Here is a 5,917-nt window from a genome sequence, read left to right as displayed (position 1 = left end):
CTGCAATCTATTTTCCTTTTAGGTCTTACGCTTTCTCGACTTTTTTTTTCGGTCAATCGTTTTTTCTTGTCTTCTAGCGTTTTGTCCTTTCGACCATTTGTCATTCACTACTCATCATAGGTCTTCTAGTATGTTTTATCGATCGCTTCTACAGAAGTGACTCATTATAGTGCGACAAGTGAATTATGGTTCGTCCACTTGTACACCAAAATCGCTATCAAACTACTGTATTTCGATAAATAACTTCAGTTCATTTATCTAGTTTGCACTTTTTCACCAAAATAGCATGGACGAAGACGTACCGAGCGAAATCTGGCTAGCGATCGACTGAGCCTCGCCCAGCCTCCTGACACCGCCCATACAATACCATTGAAAAATATCGAACAAACATCTCTGGTTCCCACTGGGAAGTGGTTCCCACTGACAGCTCAATGTTTGTAAACAAATAACCGTTTGAGGAATAACAATCGATGATGGCGAAATTTTTTTCTCCGAAAAATTTATTTTCCCGAATAGCAACAGTTATTCGAGCAAACAAACGATTGCAAACTATTGGATTGCAGTACAACAAGTCAATTTAGGTTGATGTGATTAGCTAAAAACACAATTTAGTATTGGAGAAAAAATTCCCTAATATGATTAGGCCAATGTACGTTGTTGCTCTTGAGTTTGATGCTGGCCACGAAAACATGGCTGCCTAGCACCGGGTTGGCCTCGCCACATTGCGATTCAATATTTTCTCCAATTCACTGTGACACTTACTTCACCGGGCACTAATTCACATTATGGAAAACCTTCGTACATCTCCACTGAAAGATTTCATTCCAATCACACGCCTTAAAACATCTATAATTCATGAAATTTTAGAAAATTCGCTCAACGACCGCATATAATTGAAGTAAACAAAGTTTTTCATTCATCCAGAGTAGAGTGTCCATCCTAGGACATCCTGGGACAAAAAATCCCGGGATTTGACGAATTTTGGGATTTCCCATTTCCCGGGATTTAATTTCTGACATCCCGGGAATCCCGGGATTCCCGAAATGTACGTAGAATTTGATGAAAACTACTAAATTCCAATGAAAAACAATGACATTTTATCTCACTATCTACCTTATTTGATAAAGTAGAACAGCATAATGAAAAAGAGAATAAACGAGTAATTATTTTCATGCGAAGATCAATTTACCTAATAAGAAGCACATATTTTTATCTGGCTTGTTGCAAAGTCTTAATGCTTTGCTTTTTAACATTAGCCGTTTTATAAGCCTATGCTGAGATAAGCAATTTTAACACTTCAGTCGTCGCGCTGTTGTATTTTGTACAACAGTGGTGAAAAAACCTCGCTTATCGTACACAGCATCAGCGTGGTGGTTCTGACGGTGACAAACCGCGCGACGACTGAAGGGTTAAATAAACCTAAACTGCTTTAAGAAAATTGACTGAGAAGTTTTCAATCTCGTTTTCCATACAAATATTCAAAATATTCCAGGAGATTGGAACATGTTTCGATCTCAATAAAACTTTCATAATTTGATTTTCACTCCGTTACCTATCCAAGAAAAATATAAAGATGACCAAATAACGATCCATTTTTTTGCTACACGATGTGAAAATCTGCAGTGGGACTGACATGCGTTTAGTTTTCATTATGGGACAATTCGACTTGGTGTTTTTTTCCTAATTTAACTGAACAAAAAGTGCTTTCCAGTTAGTGTAGCTGAAAGATCATTAGAAGTTTTAATGTAAACTGATATCAACACAATTTTGACTAAAATACAGATGGGACTGACTTGCGATTCACGGCACCAATCTTCAGTCAATAATTTTCAGTGATTAACCTTTAGCATGATCTACAATATCTTCTATGATCTTCAATCATTTCTTTTGTTCTAAAGTTTTATGACTTTTCAAATGTTTGAAGCAAATTGCATTAAAATTATGACCTAAGTTTTTAACATACTTGCATTGAAAAGTGTTATAGAGAATTTGAAAAAAAAATCCATAAGCAATCGAACCAAGTTTTGATTTTTGTTAGGTTACTTCATCAGAACAAAAAAGTCTTATCTGAAATGTGATTTGCTATATTTAACATATTCTTTTGAAAAATCTCATTATCTGTTTATTTCATTGAAAAAAATGTATTGTTTAATTTTTACTTCCATTTCAACCGAAATGCTAGTTTTATTGAAAATTTGGTAAATCCCGGGATCCCGGGATTTCCCGGGATAAGCATGAATTTTTGTCCCGAATCCCGGGACGAGAAAAATGGCCGGGAAATGGACACTCTAATCCAGAGTGAGAAAAAAAACTTGTGTGCATGAATGTGTGCGTGATGCTCGGCGTAGAAAACGATTCCTCTGATTGTGATTGATTTCGCTATATTTTGATGGGTCCAACGCATTTTAAGGGAATCCACATATTTCATCAATCTGTGAGATTGAAGAGAGTATTAGTACAATATTTGTTGTGAATATTTGCTACTTCTTCCACTGTGTTCATCATCATTATCAACATCATTGTGAATTTCCTACTGTAATTTCACCAAAGATTTGCACCAGGAATTCCTCCGGTGGTTTTCTTCAGAAATTCCTCAGGATTTTTTTCCAAGGTTTCCTCCGCGGTTTTCGACCAAGAACTCCTCCGAAAATTTTCTCCAGGAATTCTTTAGAGGATTTCCAATAGCAATTTCTCTGAGGATTTTGTCCAGGAATTCATTAATAAATTTCTCCGAGGATTATATCTAAAAAAAATCAAATTTTTCCTCCAGGTATTCTTCCGGAGATCTTTTCGAAGAATTCCTCCAGGGATTTCACCCCAGAAAATCTTCGAGGATTCTCTTCAAGAATTCCTCCGGGGATTTTGTCCAGAATTTTTTTTGAGGGTTTCCTCCAGAAATTCCTTTACGGATTATCCGGATTTTTCCTTCAGAAATTTCTCTAGAAATTTGCACCAAGAATTCCTCTGGTGATTCTCTCCAGAAATTCCTCAGGATTTTTTCCAAGGTTTCCTCCGCTGATTTCCACCAAAAACTCCTCCGAAAATTTTCTCCGGCAAATATTCAGAGGATTTTCAATAGCAATTTCTCTAAGGATTTAATCCAGGAATTCATTAATAAATTTCTCCGAGGATTATATCTAAGAATTCCTTCAGAGATTTTTTTCAGGAGATTTATCTGGAGATTTTCCTCAGGTAATTCCTTCGAGTATTTCCTCCAGGGATTCTTTCGGGGTTAACCCCTTATAACTACCAGTGGATTTTCAAAACATTTTCTCCCAGGATTTCGTCCAACATTTCCTCTGAGGATTTTTTCCATGAAATTCTCCGAGGTTTCCCACAAGAAATCTCCTCCGGGGATTTCCTTCATGAACTGTTTCGGGGATTTCCTCCAGGGATTCTTCCGGAGATCTTTTCCAAGAATTTCTCTAGGGATTTCCCCCTAGAAAATCTTCGGTGATTCTCTTCAAAATTCCTTCGGGGGTTTCCTCCAGAAATTCCTTCTGGGATCATCCGGAGTTTTCCTCCAACAATTTTGCTGAGGATGTACATCAGGAATTTCGCTGGAGATTTCAATAATTTCTCCGTGGTAAAAGCATTCCTCCGGGAAAATTTTCTACATTTTGTCCGGAAAATCCTCCAGAGTTCCCCAAAAAGTTTCTCAAGAGTTTCTCCGTGAATTTCTCTAAACGTTTTCCGGTAATTCCTCCAGGATTTTTTTAAGTTCTTTTCTGGGGATTTTATTATGAAATTCTTCCAGACATTTTGTCCAGGAATTCCTTAGAGGATTTTTAAAGATAATTTATCCGGGCATTTCCTATGGCGATTTCCACCAAGGAATTTTTCATGGTATTTCTCATAGCAATTCCTCCGGGAATTTTGTTTAAAATTTCAATAACAAATTCCGAAGATTATCTCCCAAAAATGCTTCGGAGATTTTTTCAGAAGGTGTATCCGGAGATTTCCTTCAGGTATTTCTCTGGAGATTTGCAAAAAGGAATTTTTCCGGAGATTTTCTCCAGGATTCCTCCGGGGATTTTATCCAGGGATATTTTTCCTCAGGAGATCTCCTCCAGGGATTCCTTCGGGAATATCCCCCTAGAACTCTCAAGTGGATTTTTAATAGCATTTTCTCCGATGATTTCGTCCAATATTTCCTCTGAGGGATTTCTTCAAAGATTTTTTCCGGGGATTTTAATGAGAAATTACTAAAAGGATTTCCTCCAGAAATTTTTTCGGGGATGTTTTCAGAGAATTAATTCGGGGTTTTCCTCCAGGAGTAGTGATGGGGATTTACACCAGGATTTTTTTCGAAGATTTCAACGATTCCTCCGAGGAAATCCTCAAGCAGTTATCGGTAATTTTCGCCAGGAATTTCGCAGTGAAGTTTCAAAAGCAATTTTTCCGGGGGTTTCGTCTAGGAACTCCTCTGGAGATTTTCTCCGGGAGTTCCTCAGGAATTTTCAATAGCGTTTCTTTCAAGGATTTCGTCCAGGAATTCCTCCGGAAATTATTTCAAGAAATACCTTTGGTATGTCCTTCAGGAATTGCTCTGGGGAATTTCTCCGTGAGTTTCAAAGATTCCTCCGAAAATATCCCCTAAGAACTCCTCCGGGCATTTTCTCCAGGAATTTTCCAGGAGAATTTCAGCAGCAATACCTCCTTGGAATTTTTCCGGAGTTCCTCCAGGAATTCCACCGTACTTCCTTCAGGAATTTCCTTGTGAGTTGTTCTAAGAATTTCGCTGGCAGTTCCACCAGAAATTCTACTGGAGTTCGTGCAGGAATCCCGCTAGGCGTTCCTCCAGGAATGCTCCTAGGAATTTTCCAGGATCTCCCCGGGAGTTATCCAGGAATTCCCCCGGGAGTTCCTCCATAAATTCCTCTAGGAGATCCTCCAAGAATTTCTGAGGTTTTCGTTCCTAGGAGTTCCTGAAAAATTCTTATCGGGAGTTCCATCAAAAATTCCTAAGTCCGTCTTCAGTTCGTAAAGGTATTTCTTGAAATAATAAGATCTCCAGGGTTTCAGCTCTAATTTCGCTTTATTCCAAGCATCACAAACATGTTTGTTTTTGTTGATCGCGTTCGAAATGAATCGGAAAAAATACAACAAACAGTGCATGCGCGAGCAGTTTGGTCTAATTAATGTTGACAGGTCCATTTTTGGAATAAATTTAGACCAAAAAATGGACCACCGGTGAAGTTGCTCTAACCTAAAGACTTGACTTAGTTCGAGAGAAAAATCACACTGATTGGTTCAGGGGAAAAAGGTCGAAAGACATAAGGTCGAAAAAATACGTTGGAAATTCATCTTTATTCAAAACTAAGTTTCCTCTTTGACCGTTTGTCTTTTTAATGTTTTCCCTCTCGACGTTTGGTCTTTCAACCTTCTATCGTAGATTACATTGTTCAGTCAAGCCTACCATTCTCCTGCAGAGTCCGACCTTGCTGGTATTTGCGATTTACGATGATGCCTCAATGCTCCGTTTTAACCACATCATCTCATGTAAAAATATGAATTTCAACAACGTGCGGTAGTGTCTATGAGTCTTCAAGACGTGGTGAAAATTAAAAGGTGCCAAAAGCAATGTTTATTTAAGGGACAAAATTCGAAAAAAGATTTGGTACGTGGGAAATTCTCCTTTCTTCAAAAATAGTTTCGACTTTTCGTTCTTTTTTTTATTTTCCTCTTCGATCTATTGCCCTTTCGACGCTTTGTTCTTCGATTTGTTAACCATCTGGCCATTTTTCATAGATTCCACATCGTAACAGGTATAATACGATCTTCCTAAGGAAAATATGCTGAATCACTGCAATGAATGCATTTTTTCTCTTGAAACTTAGGTCAAGGTGTTTCTTATAAAGTTTGTTAAACTTTCATTGCAAGCTTTCCAGTGTTGTGAAAAACTCAATTTCTCACA

The sequence above is a fragment of the Aedes aegypti genome, chromosome 2, assembly GCF_002204515.2.
Source record: "Aedes aegypti strain LVP_AGWG chromosome 2, AaegL5.0 Primary Assembly, whole genome shotgun sequence".
Taxonomy (NCBI): Eukaryota; Metazoa; Arthropoda; class Insecta; order Diptera; family Culicidae; genus Aedes; species Aedes aegypti.
The sequence above is the reverse complement of the archived record's forward strand: the minus strand, read 5'-3'. Positions refer to the sequence as shown.